Consider the following 25,288-nt stretch of genomic DNA (forward strand, 5'->3'; position numbering starts at 1 on the left):
GAGATCGGGCTCAGAAATTGTTGTTTCGTCTACTTGTGGCTAGATGTATTTTGGGGTTTTGCGGCCTAATCTAGGCTCCAACTCGACTCTCCATTTCTTACTTGGGCCACTTTCGGCTTCAAGCCTAAGCTACTTCCTTCAATTCTTCCCAACCCACAGCTTATCACGATGTCTTATAACCTTCCGAAAAAGAATAGGCTAAGGGGATGGGGGTTTTCTTGACTTACTTACGGGTTTTTTGCTGCCACTGCGATCGATTCTTCCTGAGTCTGTGCCTCTTGGATGAAAGAGAATTCCTTTCAACTCTTTAGGAATGGCAGACCTAAGTTGTCCTCCAATCATCCTAGGGTTCCCTTCAAATCTTGGACCTCCTTCGAACCTCGCGTTTCCTTCTCAAAACTTCCAGCTAGACGAATATACCATTCTATGTTATGATCTGTGACCTCTAGACCCCATATTGTCAGGATGTCATTAGGTTCGAGGTCGAGATCAACGGTGTCATTCGGGTTGACCATCCTCCTGTACGCTACTCCTTGGTAACTACTTGCCATAAAATTCGCTTCTGTTCGAACTTCCACCATTTGCGTGCTGCGGGTTGAGAGCAGCAGCGCTACTAGCTTGGCTGATTAACCCCGTTTTGGTGCCCATGTCCGTTTTCTTGCACCGTGCATGGATTTTTTTCTCTGTTTCAGGTTGGGCTCATTCGCTATCCTTTTCCAGCTATCTCCTTCCTCGTGCCCTGCTCTGACATCCCTTTTTGTGAAGCATCCAACCATTTGTGTCACACCCCCAGGCCTATGGTAGTCTTTCAACCGTACTTGGCAAGGTGCGGCACCACCGAACAGTTTCTTTTCACCAATACTTATGTTAATGGACTACGCCTAACCATTAGTCTACTTAGTTTTTTTTTTTAAACCAAGTATTTATATGTTTCCTTTATACCAATGAACACCCATACACATTCATTATCATCAACAATTGCACAATATAAAGGGAGGGGCAAATCCCTAAACAATGAGTCTGACCGATTATAATTTATCATTCAGCGTTACAATGTTTACAAAGCTTTACAAGTATACTTGGAAACACCAAGTTTCATACTTAGCCAATTTTACAACAAGGCCACACCTTCGTGTGCCAACTGAGTTCCTTGTCTGAGTTGGGTGGGTGAGCCCTCACACGGACCGCCAACCGCACTCCTCAACTGAAATTCGTTCACCTTGCATGACGGGTGGGTGACCTCATCCGAGTCACCCGTTCACCTTTGCACGACAGGCGTGTGACCTCATTCGAGTCACTCGTTTACCTTCATTTCACCTGGCGGCGACCTCACACAAGTCTCCACCACATACACTTTCACGACGGGTGGGAAACCTACCCGAGTCACCCGAGACACCCTTCGTGTTTCCTCCTGCACGATAGGTGGTCGACCCACCCGAGTCACCACCCGCGCTCCTCGTTCAAACGACAGGCGCCTTCACCTGCGCCCTCACCCAACATCCAAGTCTTTTGTGCAATCATCGTGTGTTACTGCTCGAGAACAGGCGCATAAACCTGCGCCTCCACTCGGCCTTCTAACACCTCTTCGCACCTCCTTACTTAATGCTTGAATGATGAAGTTCAAATGAATGTCTTCGCTCGAATCTTCACATATAATATATATGATTCATGGTGGTCATGCCATCCTTGGCTGACCTGCACTTTTGATGACCAACCAACGACTTGGTTTTCCTATTCGATAGGTCGGCCCATCAATCAATCCCCCAAATTACAATCCTTCATCATCGGCTTATTCGAACGAACCCACCAGCGCGTCCTCTATAAATACATGACTTTACCTCAACAATTTCGCATGCACGCTCCAAGTGTTTCGCCCTGCCATTTGTTAACTCATCCAATCGTGCGCTCGTTTGCTCATCAAACTCACCGCACTTCGCGTGGTGGTCGTACCTCGGACCGCAGGTCCTTACATCCTCCCCCACTTGAAATCATTATCGTCCTCAACAATATCTCGTCCCAAAAACCATCTGTCACCAAGGTATCCATACCAAGGCATATTCTCCATTGGTATGTCATACATCAAAAAATCATCTCAATCCATGATCATCAACCACCCTATCACAATCTCCACATGCTGCTCCCCATCGTGGAAGGCTAGTCCCTCCATCTCAAGCTACATGCTTCCTGCAACATTTCGTGTCAACCTCAACATGTATCCTCATCATGTGAACTGCTGCCATGATACTCCAACAAATGCTAACACATCTCTGCACATTTCGTGACCTCATGTTTGAACTAGTCGGGTGATCAGTCCAACTGTCACGCTCAAACCATGAGAATGGACATCCTCATCCCACCATCAGCCGTTTCTCAGAACATCCCATCACATCCTTAACTCGAGCGAGAATCCATCTCCATATAGGTGTAAGCCATGCTCAGGTCCAAGCTGGTAACTCGTCGGCTCTTTTCCTCTGGGTGTCAAACAAAGGATTCCATCATTTGAATAGGATTGGGTTCCTTCTAAAAGCCGAATTCCTGCCCAATAGCCAGTCCACCGCTTCTTTTTTTTCAAATTTAACCATAAACCATCCCTTTGCGAGTGTCGAAACTTGGAAGGCTGAGTCTGTTGCTTCCTTCCAGTGATGGGAAGCCCACTCCTGGATGAAATTTGTTGAGTGATTTTTCCCTCTTACCCTTCCAACCAGTGTCAGATCCGCAACTTCTATGGCTTCGTCTATTGACACATTCATTCCCAGGATCAGGTTTGCAACTGATTCTTTTCTCTTAATTAGCTTGGGGTTTTTCCTCTTCTCCCCCATTTGCCTCTGTCATGACCCTTCCTCCCTGCCCTAAGTGGTCGTTTCTACATCTGCCACTTCTACTTGGAGCGTGCTAGTTCTCCTCTCTTCCTGGGTGAACCCTCTTCCATCTTTTCCACTACCTTCTGTTTGTCCCTTTTCACTTCTTCCCTCTGCCCCTTCGAGTGTTAATTCCTCCCCTTGCTTTAGACCCACCTTCATTGTCTTCTCCCCTTCCTCCACCCCATCCGCTAGGTTTAGGATCCCCGCAAAGCCAAACCTCAGGCTCGGAACTTGTTATTTCGTCTGCCTAGAGCTGGATGTATTTTGGGGTTTCGCGGCCTAATGTAGGCTCCAACTCGACTGTCCATTTCTTACTTGGGTCACTTCCGGCTTCAGAGCTGAGCTATTTCCTTCAATGCCTCCCAACCCACAGCTTATCACGACGTCTTATAACCCTCTGGAAAAGAATAGGCCAAGGGGATGGGGCTTTGCTTGACTTACTTGCGGGATTTTTGCTGCCACTGTGATCGATTCTTCCTTAGTCTGTGCCTCTTGGATGAAAGGGAATTCCTTTCGACTGTTTAGGAATGACAGGCCTAGGTTTTCCTCCAGCCGCCCTAATGTTCCCTTCAAATCCCAAACCTCCTCCAGACCTCGTGTTTCCTTCCCAAAACTTCCAGCTGGACGAATATACCATTCTATGTTATGATCTGTGACCTCCAAACCCCAGACCGTCAAGATGTCGCTAGGTTCGGCGTCTAGATCAACGGTGTCATTCGAGTTGACCATCCTCCTCTCGGCTGCTCCTTGGTAACTGTTGGTTGCACCTTGGTAACTACTGGCCGTAAAATTCACCTCTGTTCGAACTTCCACCATTTTCTTGCTGCGGGCTGAGAGCGGCAGCGCTGCTAGCTTGGCTGGTTAACCCTGTTTTGGTGCCCATGTCCGTTTCCTTGCACCGCGCATGGATTTTTTTCTCTGTTTTGGGTTAGGCTCATCCGCTGTCCTTTTCTAGATGTCTCCTTCCTCGTGCCCTGCTCTGATGTCCCTTCTCGTGCAGTATCCAGCCGTCTACCTCTCGTACTTGCCCCTATCCTTTTCCAAGCCTCATGGCCTCCACCTGCAGGCCTTCCTGCCCCTACACCCACCTAGCTCCTTACTTCGAAACCCCCTGAGATTAATTATGCTAGTGTTCTCATGGTTGAGATTAACAGATCCCTGTGGCTATTGATACTTTGCTCCTTATTAAGATTTTTATTGTTTATCAATATTACTACTATTATCAAATAAATATTATTATTGAATTAATAATGTAAGATATTCTTTAAATTATGTAATTGATATTACACAAATATTAAATTACATTTAATATTAAATAATAATTAATACTTATTATTAGTTACATTTAATATTAAATAATAATTAATACTTATTATTAATTATATTGATAATAATAATAGTTAATATTAAACAATAATTACTAGTTATATTGATAATAATAATATTTTTATTGTAATAATATTTTTATTCGTGGTGCCCAAGTGAACGCATGGACGCCATCAAGTACCACATTGTGAGCACCAACCTATACTATTCTTATGGACGCCATCTTTCTTTCCAATGATACGATTCTTATGTAAATTACATAGTTGTATCGGAATTATTAGGGTTAATGCTCTGTTTATGAAGCTTTGTTTTGTTATGTAAATTATGTTGCAGGATTGTATCAGTTCAAATCTGGATGCCACCATCCCACCAAGACACTTGGTATGCCATGCAATGCCATTAAAGTTCAATATGCGTGCTAGATACCTCTACTTACCTTTACTTAGTTCAAATGGCATCCAGGTCTTGCATAATCTAGCTTGGTAGAATTTTTGATAATGATTTGGAGACCTCTTTGCCTGCTCCTAGGGTTTTTTTAATATACTTAATTAATATTATATATATATATATATAGATAGATATTTTAAAAATCCTTTTATCCCATACCATATTAATTTTAATAATTTTAAATCTTAAAAATGATATAATAATTTTTTAAATAAATATAAAACACATTAATATTTCAAAAGCCGGAAAAAAAAAGCTAACATGTTTTCTACCGTTTAGAGGATCTATTTTTCTGACTACCGAAATGGTAATAAAAAGTAGAATTAAAAGAAAGTGAAAAAGAGTTAAAAACGGGACAGTTGCAAAAGCGTTCCCAGAACCGTAACGCTACAATTATTGTCGACGGAGATGAAGAAACAGGTGGGCGGCGAACGTCTAGACGCAAGAATCTCCCATACACGACCATTGCCACGGTTAACTCATGTCCTCAGACTTGTGAATATATATATATATATATATATATATATATATATATATATATATATATATATATATATATATATATATATATATATATATTTGATATATACAAGTACATGAGAAATTAAAAATTAAAAAATCTTGATTTTCAGATTAATAAACACTAATAAAAGGGAGCGCTAAAAACTAGTAATGAAAAATAGCCATTAGCCTACCAGAATTGGAGGTGCTGAGGTTGCCCAGGCTATAAAAGCCTTAACTCTTTTCGTAGAGAACGCAAATAAATAGTCTCGACGAATACAGTAACAGTTGGGGATGAATTGTGCGATTCTTGATATTTAAATTTTCAGGTGGATAATATGCGATGCAAATAATGTGATCATCATTTCCATCTTCTGCGTCAATGAAAATTGAAGTCGTAGAAGATGGAAATGATGAACACAATATTTAGTGATCATCTCATCATCTCTTGCGTGCATAGTTGCAGTGCCTTCAAACCAAATCCAAATCCTGTTTCTGAGTAGAGCACGGATTCTCTGTGTCCCGGGCTACCTAAATAGAGTTTACAGCAGCAGGAGAACCGACTCTCCGAGCACTTCAGTTCCACGCAATGCGGGATAAGTCAGCACTCCAGTGAGATTCTTAGTCTACCTCTCTTTAGTCGCCACGTAGGTCATAGATAGTGATATGGTGTTGTTTAACTACAGTTTCTTTTTAGTTTCACATTCACTTTCTCTCCTCTCCGCATATTTGTTACTTTTAGATATCTTTAAGATAGAAAGCAATTTTATTGCCCCATTCATCGCACCTACTACTAGTTTACATATAATTTATATGCATAATAAATAATTTTAGTGTCTGTTACTACTGGTTTAAGTGAGTTTTTAGTTTCTTATATGTGGAGGAAGTATTAGATATAGAAAAAATATATGAAATATTACTATTGGTTTAGGCTAGTTTATTTGCTTAGTTTTTTATATTTGGTGGAAATATTAGATATAGAAAAAATATATGAAATAAATTATCAAAGTAAAAAGGTTGAAATAAAATTAAATTAAAAGTTAGGTCTAGGACAGCCCCTTAGACCTAGGTTTCTCTCCCGGAGACAACAAGGATACCATTCCAGTAGAAGGTTTTCATTTTCACTCTACCTCCCGAATATTTAAGTTTCATGCATTATTTTTGTTTGTATCAATTTTCTAAAGCCCAAGATCCAAATACTCTTTTTAGTTTTCTAGACTTAGTTGACCGGTTTATGTTTTGGACAAAGACACTTGAAAAAATTGAAATTTTGCATTTGTTCAAGCTCGTCTAATGGAAAACCATATCAATTATAAATTGTAACCTACATTAACAAGAAATACAAATTTTAACTTCATCAAAAAAATAATGGCAGAAGTGTCCTCAGACACGTAATTTTATTAATCAGAAAAAAACAGTTACATAATTGATTTTGCAAGAGTTTACACCCGAACAACACAAACACTCTTGCAATGATCTATTTATAAGCTCCATGTCCTAACTACCCCTAATTATGGATCACTTATTAAATAACAAGTGTCAATTTACAATAAATGCTATTCAAACCAACTAGCTAACTAATCTCCTAAAATAGAGCCTAAGATACGACACATTTGGAGAGTCATATCTAGTTACAACAATATGCTAATTCTAAAAGTCTCCATTAAATAATTAAATATTCTAGAATAATAATTATTAATTATTTTATTCTAATTTTATAACCTATGATAAAATTGTATTTTTGGATCATCTAACATTCCCCCCTATGATCCAAAGATACATTACAACACATACCAAGTTCATCCCTGAACTTAGTAAATTTTATTTTGCCAAGCGGTTTCTTGAAAATGTCGGAGATCTGATCTTCGGAAGGACAATAAACTGGTTTGAGGACATTTTTGGCAATGAGAGACCTGATATGATGATACTTGGTGTCCACGTGCTTTGCCTTTGAATGAAAAACTGGGTTCTTGGCAAGTTTGATGGCTGACTGGCTGTCAATAAATAATGATGTAACTTCTGCCTGAGAAATGCCCAAGTCCTGCAAAATTCTGCGCAACCAAACAATTTCACATGCTGCTTCCCATGTTGAAATGTACTTTGCTTCTGCTGAAGAAGTGGCCACTGTAGCTTGTTTCTTACAACTCCAAGATACTGCTGCTGACCCCATATTCATTAAATAAATTGATGTTGATGCTTGATCATCAATACTCCCAGCAAAGTTGGCATCAGAATATCCACCAACTACAAAATTTTTAGTCTTTGTGTAAAGAAGACCAAAATCTTTTGTTCCTTGCATATATCAAAGAACTCTTTTGGCTGCATTCCAATGGCTGTCTCGTGGTTCCTGCATAAAATGTGAAAGAATACTGACTGCATAAGATAGATCAGGACGAGTATTTGTCAAATAAATCAGGCTGCCAATCAACTGTCTGTAAGTTGTACTGTCCACCTTTTCCCCCCCTTCAAATTTTGAAAGTTTAAAGTTTTGCTCCATGGGGGTAAGAACGGGCTTGCAATCCTGCATGCCAAATCGCTGAAGAACCTCTGCTGCATACTTACTCTGAGAAATGAAAATGTGATGTGGACGTTGGAAGACTTCAACTCCAAGATAGTAATGAAGTAATCCTAAATATGTCATCTTAAAACCTGCTTGTAACTCCTTTTTCACCTGTGCAATATGATCATCATGGTTTCCAGTAATGATCAAATCATCTAAATACATAACGAGAATTACCAGATATTTTCCCTGTTGTCGCACATACAAAGTATCATCAGATTCACTTCGTTGAAAACCAACTTTCTTAAGGTAGTCATCCATCTTTGCATACCAAGCTCGGGGAGCTTGTTTTAATCCATATAAAGCCTTAATCAATTTGCAAACTTTATGTTCTTGTCCTTCAATTTCAAAACCTGGCGATTGGGTCATATACACTTCCTCCTGTAAATATCCGTTGAGAAAAGCACTTTTCACATCCATTTGATGAACTTTCCATCCTTTCTGAGTGGCCAATGCAAGTGTTAATCGGATGGTGTTCCATTTAGCTGTAGGAGCAAAAGTTTCCTCATAATCAATGCCTTCCTGCTGCGAAAAACCTTTTGCGACAAGTCGTGCTTTATACTTTTCAAGTTCTCCCTTTTGATTATACATAATTATGTAAACCCATTTGCATCCTATGGGTTTAACATTTGCTGGACAATCAACAAGTTTCCAAGTGTTGTTATCAATTACTGCTTGATATTCTTCAACCATAGCCTGTTTCCATTCTTTATGTTTTACTGCTTCTTTGTATGTGGAAGGTTCAGTAAAATCATTTGCTATCAAGGCAAAATTGCCTTCACTTCTATGTGCCCTTCTGGTGATTGTTTTATTCTGTTTATCAGGATTTACATCTTTCAAAAGTTGAACTGCCCATTTCGGAAGTTGGTGCTCACTTGTTTGCGCTTCTGTAAAGTCTCCATCATTGTAAAGAGGATTAATATAAACTGATGTTCGTCGTTCAGGTGAAGAATGTGGAGAATCACTGTCAGAAGAACTGTTGCTGCTTGGAGATGCGGATGAACTGCTAGAAGACCCAGATGATGTTGTTGATGTAGATGGACTCATCTTCAGAGGAAGGAAAATCAAGTTCATACCAATTTGGTGAAGTTGGTTGACTTTTCATTTTTCCATTTCTTTTACTTCCTTTAGTTTCTAACTTGTGAAGAAGATTTTCAATTTCTTCAGCACTCTTACTCTCAATTTCATCAAAAATGACATCCCTTCTCACAATGAATTTCTCAAAAAGACGATACCCTTTCTTCTCATCAGAATAGCCAATCATTATGCAAGAGTCAAGCTGAGTTCGAACTTGACACACTTCTAAGATTTTAACTCCCAAACCAAGCTTCATAAGCTGTGATTCCATCTTTGGAGATCTGTTTCTTAAGTAGAGTTGTCTAATATGTTGGACTTAACCTCTTGAAAGTTAACATGGATCTCGCCATTCCTAACAAAGTGCGATTCATTCTTTCGACTACTCATTTTGCTATGGAGTGTAAACATTAGTAAGATGTCGTCTTATGCATTTTCAGTGCAATAAGTTTTGAATTCATTTGAAGTGAATTCTCATTATCTGTCCTGAGAGTACCTAACTTCATTTTCAACAAGTTGGCCAAAATTCAAATGCTTCTGACTTGTTCTTCACCCAAGTCATTCTGCTGAAATTATCAATGAATAGTAAGAAATATTTGCATCCACCAAAGGAAGTTTGTAGTGGTCCACAAAGTGAACTAGTTGTAGCACGCCATGAACTTCTTTCTCAATTTTGTTTGCCATAATAAGCTTCACATTTTGCATTAAAGTGGGAAGTCCTTTAACCATTCCTTGTTTCTGCAATTGACTCTCTTCAAATGTCCAGCCATCTTATAGGTGAAATACCTGTAGTTGCCCCTGTCAAAATGCCTTGGAATAACTGTCCCTTTCGGTCATGACTAAGTTTGCTGAATGACTAAACCATCTTCCATAATCACGTGATGTCCTGCTTGTCGAAACTAACAAATCTTAAAACTCGACATACCATACATTGGAAATCATTAATGCTCTAATAAGGTCATCACCAATCTTGAAAATTCCAGAGCTTCTGATAATCCAAGATCTGGCATGTCATTTCCATATTCTAAAGAATTGCAGTTGTGAAGATCTGCATAATTCTTAAGTAGACAGTTGTTTATTGTATTGCTTATGCTGCCCAATCTTTTGACTTTGAACCTCATGCTGAAAGCTTAACATGGATTTACATCAAAAGTTGAACTGCCCATTCGGAAGTTGGTGCTCACTTGTTTGCGCTTCTGTAAAGTCTCCATCATTGTAAAGAGGATGATGTTCGTCGTTCAGGTGAAGAATGTGGAGAATCACTGTCTGTTGCTGCTTGGAGATGCGGATGAACTGCTAGAAGACCCAGATGATGTTGTTGATGTAGATGGACTGGATGACTCATCTTCAGAGGAAGGAAAATCAAGTTCATACCAATTTGGTGAAGTTGGTTGACTTTTCATTTTTCCATTTCTTTTACTTCCTTTAGTTTCTAACTTGTGAAGAAGATTTTCAATTTCTTCAGCACTCTTACTCTCAATTTCATCAAAAATGACATCCCTTCTCACAATGAATTTCTCATTGGTCAAAAGACGATACCCTTTCTTCTCATCAGAATAGCCAATCATTATGCATTTTAAACTTCTTGAGTCAAGCTGAGTTCGTTTTTCTTTCGGAACTAAGGCATGACACACTGACCCAAAAACTCTAAGATGTTTAACTCAAGGTTTGAAACCAAACCAAGCTTCATAAGCTGTGATTCCATCTAAAGAAGCAGTTGGAGATCTGTTTCTTAAGTAGACAGTTGTATGTATTGCTTCTGCCCAATATGTTGGACTTAACCTCTTGAAAGTTAACATGGATCTCGCCATTCCTAACAAAGTGCGATTCATTCTTTCGACTACTCCATTTTGCTATGGAGTGTAAACATTAGTAAGATGTCGTCTTATGCCATTTTCAGTGCAATAAGTTTTGAATTCATTTGAAGTGAATTCTCCCCCATTATCTGTCCTGAGAGTACCTATCTTTTCTTTGACTTCATTTTCAACAAGTTGGCCAAAATTTTTAAATTTATCAAATGCTTCTGACTTGTTCTTCAAAAATTAAACCCAAGTCATTCTGCTGAAATTATCAATGAATAGTAAGAAATATTTGCATCCACCAAAGGAAGTTTGTAGTGGTCCACAAACATCACTGTGAACTAGTTGTAGCCTCCTGTTTGCACGCCATGAACTTGTTGGAAAACTTTCTCAATTTTGTTTGCCATAAATGCAAGCTTCACATTTTGCATTTTCCCTTTTGAAAGTGGGAAGTCCTTTAACCATTCCTTGTTTCTGCAATTGAGAAAGACTCTCAAAATTCAAATGTCCATATCTTACATGCCATAGTCTTATAGGTGAAATACCTGTAGTCACTGCCCCTGCAAAATCAAAATGCCTTGGAATAACTGTCCCTTTCATCCGTAACAATTTTCCATCTTCATAACCTGTCATGACTGTTTTCAAGTTCTGTTTGACTGAATTAATCTTGACTAAACCATCTTCCATAATCACCTGATGTCCTGCTTGTCGAATCGTGACTAAAGAGAGCAAATTTTTCTTAAAACTCGGTACATACCATACATTGGAAATCATTTTTTCTCCAATGCCAGGGAGAAAAACTTTTACTACTCCTTTTCCATAAGGAGTATGTTTTGTATCATCAGCAAGAAAAATGGAATTAAGTTGGCAATCTTGAAAATTCCAGAAAAATCACGTCGACAAGTCATGTGCTGAGTTGCCCCGGAATCCAAGATCTAGGCATCTTCATAGTCATTTCTAAGATGGGATGAAAGTTGTGATGCTGGTGAGGAAGTAAAAACATATTCTAAGTTATCATCATCTTGATCATTGGAAAATTGTGTTGAATGCTGCTGAAACTCGGGAATTTTATTAAGTGAAGTTCGACAATCTTCAGCATAATGGCCAACTTTGTTACATCTTCGATAGCAGCCCATGAGGTATGTACTCTTTATTTACATATGCCGTTAGTTTATTGTAAAACCTGAAAAATGCTTACAAGTTATGTAAAATTTGATATGGTATATAGCCCTGGGGAAATTTTGAAGTAAATTATGGTGTGGTTGCTTTTGATTTTGTTTTTATCCTGCAATGTTGAATTTTTTAGCCTCTGAATATGGCATGCTTTCTCGTTCAAAACTGCTAGACTCGTGGTATGTACCCTTTATTTATTGATGCGATTAGTTTATTGTAAAACCTAAAAAATACTTACAATTTATGTAAAATTTGATATGGTATACAACCCCTCACGAAATTTTGAAGTAAATTAAGGTGTGGTTGCTTTTGAATTCGTTTTTACCCCAAGTAAATTAAGGCGTGGTTTCTTTTGAATTTATTTTTACCCTACTGCAGTGTTGAATTTGTTAGCCTCTGAATATGACATGATTTCTCGATCAAAACTACTAAATTGGTGATACTAGTGGTATCAGCCTATGAGGTATGTACTCTTTATTTATTGTAAAACCTGAAAAATACATACAAGTTATGTCAAATTTGATATGGTATACAGTCCCTCAGGAAATTTTGAAGTAAATTAAGGCGTGGTTGCTTTATTTACTTATGTAGTTAGTTATTGTAAAACTTGAAAAATACTTACAAGTTATACGTAAATTTTGATATGGTATACAACCCTTCACAAAATTTTGAAGTAAATTAAGGCGTGATTTCTTCCAACCAGCTTGGTGAGCAGCTAATCTATTATGTGTTTTGCAGTTTTATGTTATTTGGTAATTTTCGGAAGTTGAGGATTTTGAATTTTCAAAATTGCAGTGGATAGATCAAAAGAGGTTTAATGTTATTTGGTAGTTTTCTAGAATGGGAAGTTGAAGATTTTGAGTTTTCAAAATTGGAATAGATAAAACATTTCTAAGATATTAGATTTATTTATGAATCAAAATTTTAAAAACATTTTCTTTGATTTCTCTCCAATTTTTTGCATGATGTTCTCGCAATTGTTTTAAGAAGATTTTTAGGTTGACAACCTTGTTAAATAAGGAACTTCATAACTAAGGAGCCTGCCCAAGACTTAGTAATATATCCAAATTCATGGTATGTTAAATTTATTTATTTTGTTTGTTGACTTCTATAATGCTAGTTTCTTTTGAGTATGGTAGTGAGGTGCACAACAATAAATGGCTTCTCCTAAAATCCTGATGATTGATTGAAAACTAATTGTTGTGTTGTATTTTTATTTTTATTTAATTAAGTTAAAAAAATGAAAACCAAATATTTGTTTTCTATTTTTAGTGAGGCATCTTATTTTTTTGGATCTGGAAATTATAATAAAACTAGTTTGAAAACTAACTAATGTTAGTTGTATTTTTATTTTTATTTACTTAAGTTAAAAAAATGGAAAACAAATATTACTTTTTAATTTTAATCAAACTCATTCTATTTTTTTGGATCTAGAAATTGTAATAAAAATAGAATTCGAGTATTTTAGTGAGAGGAGATTGAAAATTTTCATATATAATATATGTATAGACTAGAATAAGTTAAAAATAATGTTTCCAGCTGGACAAATGTATATACTTATAGGCCAAAACATGCTAAAAATAATGTTTCCAGGATGACAAATGTTTGAACATTTTGTCCTCTGTACATTGTTGCACATATGTTGTTATAGTAAAACTACATAAAATATTACAGAAAAATGAAAAATGTGGGTGATTACATAAAATATTACAGAAGAATGAAAAATTTATTAATTGTTAATGGTTAAATTTGTTAATGTGATCTCATAGAAAAATATTGCTTGATAATCATAATAATGAATTTCACTTGTATTGGTTAGGGATTATTCATTTTTAGAATAATCTCGAAAATTAAGCATTCATTCCTCATTAAAGGTGGTAAATAATAAAGCTCTTATAAAGGGATATGTTGTAATTTTTGTAAAATTTATTATTTAGGATTGAAAATGCTTTTTACATTTTGAAATAGGATTAGTAAAATGATATATCTGTATTCATTATCATTGTTGGTAACTTTTCATTATTAATGCGAAGAAATTTTGTACATTAGTAATACATATAAAAATTATTTAATAATTAATTTTAAATATAGTTTTAAATATTTAAACTAGTATAGTTATATAAATTAATTTATTAATAAATATTAATAGTCATTAAAAACGGTTATGTGATATTTAATTTATCAATAACAATTTAATTTATATAATGTTGAGAGTGGAGATCTCAAACACCACATAAGTTTTGGAATAGAAAAAGTGTTTGGAAACTTTTAATTTCACAAGTTAGATTGTGTATACTAATAGAAATATTCACAAACTATTAAGTCCAAACCATTCATATATATCTATATATATATATATATATATATATATATATATATATATATATATATATATATATATATATATATATATATATATATATAATAATAATAAAAATTCTTGAAAACCATACCTAGGTATTGTTGGAAACCTTGAACAATATTGAGAGAGGGAGGGGCAGAGTGTGGCGGGGAAGGTCATGAATCATTATTGTGACTTATGACCAATTTTACCATTTTTTTGTATTTTTTTATCAGAAACCTTGATTCATGCATTCATTAGTAGCATAACAGATAACAAGATCTATGCATAAGTATGAACCATAAACAAAATATCTAAGCACATAACCATGAGAACATCAAAGCAAGTAACCATAATAACAACCATAAAAAATATCACACATAAGGGGCACCAGATGTAAGGTGGAAACCCAAAGGGAGAAAACCATCATCCAATGTTTTCCTTTGCTCTTCTATTATTATAAAATTCTTCTTTTACATAGTCATCGGGCACTACTAGTGCGCAAGCTAGAACTTGTCAAACATGTGAGATGTTACTCACTCTAGGAAACAACCTATATGGACTTTGCAGGCCACCACCAGCAGTAATCCATGACTCCCTCAACTTTGCAAGAAACCACTTATCGCAACCCACCACTCCCAATAAGTGTTACCCAACCACCACTGAATGGAAGCCAGCACTCCCAAGTTCTTATGATACTACGTGAAGGATGTTGCTACACCCTTAATATGCAAGACACCAATTGTTCACTCAAGACCCTAACCTTCAAGCTCTTTCATTGACCATGTTTCACAACGTTTCATACTGGATCCACAATTTCTTCATTCAAACACTTCTGAGGTTCATTTCATAAATTTTCATATTAGACTCACATTAACCACTATGCTCATACAATCGAATGAAATATATAATAAAACAACCAATCTGCATACAAAACTATGGAACACAATCTCAGCCACAATCAATACATCACCTCAACACAGTCAATCTCCTATGGAACTCAAACACCACAGAAACATACAATAATAATCTAAACTTCACACTCAGCCATCACTGCCATACTCTAGCAGACAAACAATACATATCCAAAGACACTACAATAATAAAATCTCCAATGGAACCAGTGCAACACACACATATTAGTAATCTGAACTCTGATCCAAAGTCTCTACTAAAGAAACTACAACAATATCCTCCTCTCCATATCAAAAACATAATATTCAGAGCAATATAATCTACATCACAAACATGTTAAGCACATAGAAATACAATAACTCCATCATCCTCTAAAATATGCTTCAAATTTGAGCTCTGATATGCGCATTATCTATGTAATACTATAGCTAACATTCTCTCTCAATCCAACCCATGTATTACACACTCTCTATCAGTAATGGAAGATGAAATCAATACTCAATAATACTCCTCATCATATTTGACTTGATCACCTTCAAGAATGAAGATTAACTCAAGTCGAAATTATCTACCAAATTACATGGGCAAAAACCATAGTAAATGCCCTTGGAATTCACTAGAGTGTGCATAGAATCGAGGAAATTCAATCTAGGAGTAATGCAAGTTGTCCATTGGCAAAGTGAGTTATAACAAAGGTTTCTCTATTGTGAGTTACCCTATTTTTCAGCCCAAAACACAATCAAACCCTAGTGAATCTGCTCCAAACATCTAACACACCTTCTCCAACACCTACCAAACTTATCCAATCCTTGAAAAGTCTCAATAACACCTCCCTGTTCTCTGTAAACCTTCCTCAACCAATCATGAGAGTCACCTCATGTAAGTGTTTCTTTAACTCCATTTGTAGCTCAGCTTCATAACCATAAAACTGTAAACATCATACAAAGCATAAAACTCATACATTTGTTAACATTAATGGAAACACTACAATGCCAATTGTGTTAAAACATTCACAAAGATATATATATATATATATATATATATATATATATATATATAAATTTCCCCGTATAACTCTGTATATAAAAGAAATAGAAACGACTGGTTTGAATGGACTATTGTGGATAAAAATAACATTGAGATGTATGTCGGATGCTTTCGTAGCCAAGTCCATAAAAGGAACTTTGAGATATACGTTGAAAATAGAAAAATAAAGTGTGTGGTACGATTGTGGATGACAAGCGCTGCTAAAGGAAAATCTATATATACTTTATTCTTTGTCTGTGTTGATTGCCAGAAATAGTTAGAGCTTCACACCTCCGTTATGAAGCTTGATCAGAGAAGACAGATCAGAATTGATATTCATTACCTGCAGAAAATTGCGTAGTTGAGGAATATTATGGAATCTTACACAACTCTTCCAGGGAATCTCACTTTCTGTGAATTTGATAAACCCATGCAAAAAGACATTTTTGAGCATTGCAGAAATTATAAAACTATCTGTCAATGGCATTAGCTTTAATATAGATTTTAATATTTTGAACTTAAAATATTGGAGCTTCCACTAAGACAAGAAAACGCTAAAGAAAAAAAAAAACAAAACATCTTGTTCTAAAATATTCAAGTAAAAGAATCTTGACAGTGAAAGATCTAACCATGAAAACAAAATAAAGAAAGTAAAGTGAAAAGAAATTTGATTTTTTTTAAATAGAGGTGAAATTTTGATTTTTTTTTAAATGGAGGTCAATCATGCGAAAGGCGAGTTGATGACGGTACAGTCCGAATAAGTTTCAAAAATATAAATGGATAAAGCATAGGATCAAAGGCGATTTCGGCGAGGTATTCATCCCAGATATTTGCGATGACAGAAACGTAGGGATTCGTGCTGCAGAGGTTGCCTTTGATCCCTTCTTTGAAGAAAGAATCTTCTAAATTGTTTCTCTATTAAACGTAGGAATTCATGCTGCATGTTTTGATATTTGATTGCTGTGAACTAGTTGTATAATGAGAAACAATATGTTGCATACTGTTAATTTCGGACCTGGAAGCAAAAACTTATTCTTAGTATGTTTTTAATGGAAGCAGGAAATAAGTGATTGTAGCTTGTTCCAATTGTGTAACTATTCTTTTGATTGTAGCTTGTTCCAATTGTGTAACTATTATTTTTCCCAGCTGAGCACGACACCCGAAGCTGGAGGTCCAAGCGAGCGCACAACGAATAATCACAAATAAGAAGCTGATAGGAAGAACATCATTGTCTGCTGGTTGAACCCTGACGATGGACTCAATAACGCCTTTCCTTTCGGATCTTGAAAACACCTGATCTCTACAATCCAAAGACTTTTCATGAAGATTACTATTGTAATCACCGACCCTCAAAATTTCTATGATCCAGCGATCTACGAGTTGAAAATAATTAATATTTTTTTGTATTAATGGAGAAATGGTTACACCAGTTGTAACGTATCTCTTTAATTTAGGATTTGTTCCTAGAGTTTAGGAGTTTGGTTGCAACTTCCTGATCTCTAGTAATGTACTTAATGATGTAATTTCTCATTTGATGGATGTAGAGTGTACGGAGAGAGTTCTCCTTGTTTGAGTGCAGTCTCCAGGTGCAGTACTCACCTGTGAGCTGCAACTCATTTTGCATTTCAAGTCTGATTTTTATCTTGGTATCAGAGCACAGAGTAGGGATAGCCTTAATTTTTTTTAGGATGCATCATTGATTACAACACTGTAGTGGCGATGGAGTGTATAGAAGCATTCGTATAATTTGGTGGACTGCAGTAACACCTGAAGACAGGTCTCAGATGACTGATCATCTCTGAGCGGAAAATAGGGTTGGCGCGGTTTCGTCGCAAACAGTCGCGCCATTTTTGAGCGGAACGAAGGGTTGGCGTGATTTATTAAGAAACAGTAGTGCCATTTGGCATGGTTTTGAGAGATATAGTCACGCCAGTGTGCCAGAAAGTGCTATTGGCACGAAAAATCAAGCCCTAATCGCGCCAATTTCGTAAGATGCATCGCTTTTTTTTCGGCGCAAGTATTTCGCCGTCGAGAAGCACCAGCGTCTTTCTCTTTGGAAAATCTGTAATTTTTTTGCAGATCGATTTTTCTCGGTGCTGGCGCATTGGAGTTCCTCATCTGTTTGGTGGCAGCAGATCGGATTTACCTGGTGGTGGCGCATTGGAGTTCCTGATCTGTTCGGTGGCAGCAGATCGGATTTGCCCGGTGGTGGTGCATTGGAGTTCCTGATCTGTTTGGTGGTAGCAGATCGGATTTTCCCAGTGGCGGTGCATTGGAGTTCCTAATCTGTTCGGTGGTAGCAGATCGGATTTGCCCGGTGGTGGCACATTGGAGTTCCTAATCTATTTGGTGGCAGAAGATCGTACTTTCCCAGTGGTGGCTCATTGCAGACTTATTCATTAGAGGATCAGAAATTTTATCAGTCAAATATGAATAACAGTGATGAGTACTCTCTTAAGCCAGAAAAGACGTGGTCTATTATCAGGCCAGTAGATTATTTGCTCGGGGAGCAGCGACTACTCTTTATTTTGATAGGAATCGCCATCGCATCGACTTTCTTTATCCTTCAGCCTGGTTTTTTGTCTTCTAATGTTAATGAAAATGGAAGGTTTCGTCGCAAACAGTCGCGCCATTTTTGAGCGGAACGAAGGGTTGGCGTGATTTATTAAGAAACAGTAGTGCCATTTGGCGTGGATTTGAGAGATATAGTCGCTCCAGTGCACCAGAAAGTGCTATTGGCGTGGAAAATCAGGCCTTAATCGCGCCAATTTCATAAGATGCATCGCTTTTTTTTTCGGCGCGAGTATTTTGCCATCGAGAAGCACCAGCCTCTTTCTCTTTGGAAAATCTGTAATTTTTTTGCAAATCGATTTTGCTCGGTGGTGGCGCATTGGAGTTCCTGATCTGTTCACTAGCAGAAGATCAGATTTTCCCGGTGGTGGCGCATTGGAGTTCCTGATCTGTTTAGTGGTAGCAGATCGGATTTGCCCGGTGGTAGCGCATTAGAGTTCCTGATCTACTCGGTGGCAGCAGATCGGATTTGCCCAGTGGTGGTGCATTGGAGTTCCTGATCTACTCGGTGGCAGTAGATCGGATTTACCCGGTGGTGGCGCATTAGAGTTCTTGATCTGTTCGGTGGCAGCAGATCGGATTTGCCCGGTGGTGGCGCATTGGAGTTCCTCATCTGTTTGGTCGTAGCAGATCGGATTTTCCCAGTGGCGGCGCATTGGAGTTCCTAATCTATTCGGTGGTAGCAGATCGGATTTGCCCGGTGGTGGTGCATTGGAGTTCCTGATCTGTTTGGTGGCAGCAGATCAGACTTTCCCAGTGGTGGGTCATTGCAGACTTATTCATTAGAGGATCAGAAGTTTTATCAGTCCAATATGAATAACAGTGATGAGTACTCTCTTAAGCCAGAAAAGACGTGGTCTATTATCAGGCCAGTAGATTATTTGCTCAGGGAGCAGCGGCTGCTGTTTATTTTGATAGGAATCGCCATCTTATCGACTATCTTTATCCTTCAGCCTGGTTTTTTTGCTTCTAATGTTAATGAAAATGGAAGGTTTGTGCCCAAAAAACCTCATCGGTTTGTTTATGAGACGCCTGTTTCTCGGTTTGCGCAGTATCATTCAGGTTTGATGGTGAATTCGGGGGCTAAAGTGCCCTAGGTTTGAAGAGAAAGTCCCTGCGAGTTGTCGTGACACGTGGAGTTGGCTTTGTTGGCAGTCATCTACATGACAGGCTCATGGAAAGGGGCGACAGTGTTATTGTTGTCGACAATTTCTTCACAGGAAGGAAGGAGAATGTTTTGCATCATTTTGGCAATCCGATTGAACGGATAAGGCATGATGTTGTGGAACCCTTATTTTTGGAGGCTTGCCCCACTTCGCTTATGCATTACAAACACAATCCTATGAAGAATGTCAAAACTAATGATGTGGGAATCTTGAACATATCCAGACTTGCCAAGCATGTTGGGGCAAATGTTGAGGTTCAGATTGCTCAAATTTTCAATACATATGGTCCGCGAATGTGCCGCGATGATGGTCGGGTTGCAAGTAATTTTGTTTCTCATGCTTAGCGCAAGGAGCCTTTGACAGTCTATGGAAATGGGGAACAAACACGAAGCTTCCAGTTCATTTCTGATCTGGTTGAAGGCCTTATGCGACTTATGGAGGGCGAACATGTTGGTCCTTTCAATCTTGGGAATCATGGGGAATTTACAATGTTAGAACTAGAACAAGTTGAAGAAGGAAAGGATGACTCTAACAGTGATTGGGACATTCCATTGCTAATGGAAGAAAATAGTAAGGAAGATGAAGAGCAAGAGCAGAAACAAGAAGAAGAAGTAACAGGAAATGTAATCAATAATGCAAGCCCAGAAAAGGCTGAAATAAACAGATTTGAGGTAAGTCCCCTACCAAGGAGATCAAGTAGGAATACTCGATTACCTTCTAAATTGAAAGACTATGCATTAATGTCAAAGTTTTTAAACATTGTAGAACCTGCAAATTATGAGGAAGCAAGTAAATCTGATGCATGGAGGGCTGCAATGTATGAGGAAATAGAATCAATAAATAGAAACCATACTTGGTATTTGGTTGAATTGCCTGAAGGTAAAACCCCCATAGTATGAAAATGGCTGTATAAACCAAAAATAAATGCAGATGGGAGTATAGAAAAACTTAAAGCTACACTGGTAGCAAAGGGTTACTCACAACAAGAGGGAATAGATTTCGATGACACCTTTGCTCCTGTAGCCAAATTAAACACCATTAGAATGCTAATTTCCTTAGCAACAAAACACAAATGGCATCTACACCAGCTAGACGTTAAGTCTGCATTTCTGAATGGTGACTTGAAGGAAGAAATTTATTTAGTATAGCCTGAAGGTTTCGTGAAAAAGGAGCAGGAACATCTTGTGTGTAAATTGAAAAAGGTACTTTATGGTTTAAAACAGGCACCCAGGTTGTGGTATGAGAAAATTGACTCATTTTTTGTACAGCATGGCTTTCGTAGGAGCTTGAATGATCCAAATCTGTATACCAAGTTTAATAAACAGAGGCAAATTATTTTGATTTCTTTGTATGTAGATGATATGATCATAACAGGCAATGCTAACAATCTGATCAAAGAAATCAATGTCAAAAGTGTATGAGATGGAAAGACATCGGAAACCTTCATTATTGCTTGGGATTGGAGGTATGGAAAGACTCTAGACAAACCTTTCTTACTCAAGGGAAGTATGCCAGAAGCTTGCTGGAAAGGTTCGAAATGGAGCAGTGCAGATCAACAGCAACACCATTACAGCAGAACTTAAAGTTGACTAGCGACGATGGTACTAAAGAGGTGGATGCAACCATGTACATATTCAGTTAATGTGTTGAGCCAGTTCATGTCAAAACCACTCGAAAGTGACTGGGTCGCAGCAAAAAGTGTGTTGAGGCATCTTAGTGGTACTACTAATTATGGCATTTTGTACATTGACACTTCTGATGTTATTCTAGCAGGTTTTTTCAGATTCCGATTAGGTAGGTAACTTGGATGATAAAAGATCTATCACAGGTTATGCATGCAGCATTGGATCCAGGGTCATAGCATGGAGCAACAAAAAGTAGAGCACTGTAGCTCTGCTTGATCGAGACAAACTACTATCAAAAGAGATATGTGTTGAATATTGTAAAACTTGTGATAACATGGCTGATATTTTTACTAAGCCTCTTGGGCGTGTAAAGTTTGAATTGTTTAGAGGGATGTTAGGAGTTCAGGATAATCCTCTCTCCATTAAGGGGGGGAGTTGAAAATAATTAATATTATTTTGTATTAATGGAGAAATGGTTACACCAGTTGTAACGTATCTCCTTAATTTAGGATTTGTTCCTAGATTTTAGGAGTTTGAGTGCAGTCTCCAGGTGAAATACTCACTTGTGAGGTGAAACTCCTTCTTTTTCAATTCAAGTCTGATTTTTATCTCTACATAAAACAATAGCGCTCGACCAATGAATTTCTCTTCATTTGCAACCTTCGAATAAAGGCGATTATCTGTCCAAAATAATCAAACAGCAGTGTCCACAGATAATTTATCCATGAGGCCTCACAACTTTCCACAGAAATGCCTTCGTTTAGTTGATATCTTGTTTCAAAAAGACCCATTAGTATCCTCATAGAAATAGCCTCAATGCAGTTTTTTACAATACGCATTTCTTCATACAAGGGATGAAATTTTTTATAGTTTTAGAGAACTTCAAGCTTGTCTTCCTGGTTTTTTTTAATATTACTTGATTGAAATAAAACTCACTTTGTTTGCAAAGATAACCTCTGCAATACTCTTTTGTCATATCCAAAAACTCAGTTGTGCATCTTAGAGTAGCAATGCTGAAAGGATTCATGAGGATCGAGGAACCATAACAGTAAGCTTCTACCATTTCAAAAAATTTCGCCCCGCTGGCGAAGGCTTGTGGGAGATAAATCTCATTCCCTTCCATTAGTTGCCTCTTCAAGGAATTTCTTCTTGAAACCAAGGGAAACTAGCCATTCAAAACAATAACAAAAGATAAGGACGTTAAAATCTTTTGTTTCCAGCATTACAAAAAGTTAGTGTTCAGAACAACTTAATGAAATTGAAATTCAGTCAATTTTGAGCTGAAAATAAACTTGTGAATCTTGAAACTGTGGCCTTTATCGTACACTATAATAATTATTGTAAACCCTGTGGTTTCACCCCATGACCAGACGCTTCGTCGTAGAATATCTTGATTAACTGCATATCAAGTGTCATAATGGTTGTTTTTGAGTAAAATGTAGGCGCCACCATTGGGGAAAGCCAGATTCTTGCCATTGTGGCCTGCGTTATTAATCGCATCCCCTAAAGAGTTTGATGAACAATGGTTTCTTCATGATCTTCATATATGGTATCCACAACACCAACTCGCCAATGGATTAAAAATCCTCACGGGAGATGATCATATCGTCCATGTCAACTGATGGCAATAAATCTTTTAAAAACATACAAAATCTTGGAGAAGCATGGTTGGAATATGCAGGGGCCTTTCACGTCGTTGGAATTTTGTTTTTGTGGAAAAAATCTTATAATCCTATTTTGCTCTGAATGCAGCCACATAGCAATTTCGAAGCTTATTCTAGTTGGTTGTGATTGCATGTAGGTTGCATCAGGATTGACATGTAAAACAGAGTTAAATGAATGAATTGAGCCACTCCCTCACACCTCTCATTATCATGTATTTATGGCGTTTGCATGCCTATTGAATGTCATATCGTTCCCCTGCAATGATTTTATTTCACTTGTTTAGACATGGTCCCTTATTCTGAGTCCTAACCATTTTTTTTGCACGCAAAGCTAGATTAACCAGATTTAGAAGGTATCTGATATTCATATGTAGGCTATGTGGGTGAATATGCAGTTAAGTAACTCCCGAAATTCGTGACAGGTCAAGTCTACCCGCTAGACTTCGCTGACATTTGCGACTGTGACTATATATTGGAAATTTCCTTAGTTTAATGGGAAAGGGTATAAATGACGTTTGATAAAAATATCAACCGTCAATAATATGTTTTGCACAACTACAAACACGTTGAGAGAAACGGTCATTAAAAAATTATGAACGTCAAATATGAAAAAAATGCCCTATGATGGGCAAAATTCCTGTCAAATGCGAGAATCTCCCATGGACAATCATTTCCACGAGTAACAGCATGTCCATCAGTCTTGTGGACATATAATAAAAAGAAAAGAAAGAAAACATGTTTATATATATATAGCATGTTTATAATAAAACTATGTTTATATATCAAAAAGTAAATTTGATATATATAAATATATTGAGAAATTAAAAAGAAATTCTTGATTTACAGATAAATAAAAACTAATGAAAGGGAGCCCTAAAAATTACTAATGAAAAAGAGCCATTAGCCTACCAAACTTGGAGTTTCTTAGGTTGTTTAAGCTGTAAACGATTTGACTATTCGAGTAAATAACATGAATAAATAAGATGTGGTGTAATAGTTAAGTGGGGATATTTTGCCTTTACAAATTTTATGGTCTATAAACAAGACTATATATACTTGAGAGCGACTCCAAACAAAATTACTTTAATTGCAAAAAAAACAAAAATAATAAAAAATACAAAAATAACCAACATAATAATTTTTTTCCTTAAAAGCTCACATAATAATATGTACGCATAGCGACAATCAATCTAGTTGTATTGTAATTTACAAACACAATCAATCCACTGAACTTAAATATCAATGTAGAGCACAGCAACGGTTGGGATGAATTATGCCATTCTTGATATCTATGCGATTCTTGATATTTGAAGCTGAGAGTCCTGACACTAGTTTTTTTTAATTTTCCGCGGGATAATATGCAAAGAAAATAATGCGAACATTATTTCCATCTTCTGCTCCATCAAAATTGAAGTCATAGAAGATGGAAATGATGAACACAATATTTACTACTACTGCACTTTTCATGATCATCACAACGTTTCTTTCATGCATAGTTTCAGCACCTTCAAACCAAATCGTGTCTTTCAGTAGAGCACATGTAACAATTATATGACAATTTTATAAAAGAGATTTACAAAATACATCAATAAAAAAAAATTAGTTACATTAACATACAACTATTAGGCATTATGTAATGACCGCTGGTAACAAACGGATACACATAAATATCATTTAAATTTACTTATGGAATCCGGATAGTCTTATATGTCAATATATGTTAAGTTAAATGAACAGGTGAGGAAATCTAGATGGGGACCCTCCTCCTTAATTGTGCACATTTATTTAGGGCATATTATGTTGTATTGGCTCTTGTACGTGGTAACATGCAATGAGCAATTGGACCCTGGGACAATACTCGTGTTCGATCTCGCCATCTATTTCATTCTACCACTGTTGATCTTAACCTGGAAATCTGACAACAAAGTAAGGGTAGGGTTTGGTCCTCTAACCAATTTTTCGCACTCAAGCCTTGAAGGTTTAATTGTTACGGTTGCTCCTGTGTCTCGTAGAGCCCTGGCAATCTGACGACGAAGTAAGGGTAGGGTTTGGTCCTCTAACCAACTCTTCGCACCCAAGCCTTGTAGGTTTAATTGTTACGATTGCTCCTGTGTCTCGCGTTGCTCTGCGATGGCCGGGTCTGTCAAAAGCCACCAACATTATGTTGCGTTCTCTATGGTTTGAAATAATAGAGACATTTTAATTTGTGGTTTGAAACAATAGAGACAGTTGAACCTAT

General features: G+C 37.1%; 1 pseudogene; it reads left to right on the top strand.

Moving 5' to 3' along the window:
* Positions 1-19,406: 19,406 nt before the first annotated feature.
* Positions 19,407-25,288, top strand: part of LOC149207289 (UDP-glucuronic acid decarboxylase 2-like) — a 34,293-nt pseudogene continuing 28,411 nt past the window's right edge.

The sequence above is a fragment of the Pinus tabuliformis genome, chromosome 1_2 (assembly GCF_031772625.1).
Source record: "Pinus tabuliformis cultivar Carrire ecotype Pingquan chromosome 1_2, CPIR1, whole genome shotgun sequence".
Lineage (NCBI taxonomy): Eukaryota > Viridiplantae > Streptophyta > Pinopsida > Pinales > Pinaceae > Pinus > Pinus tabuliformis.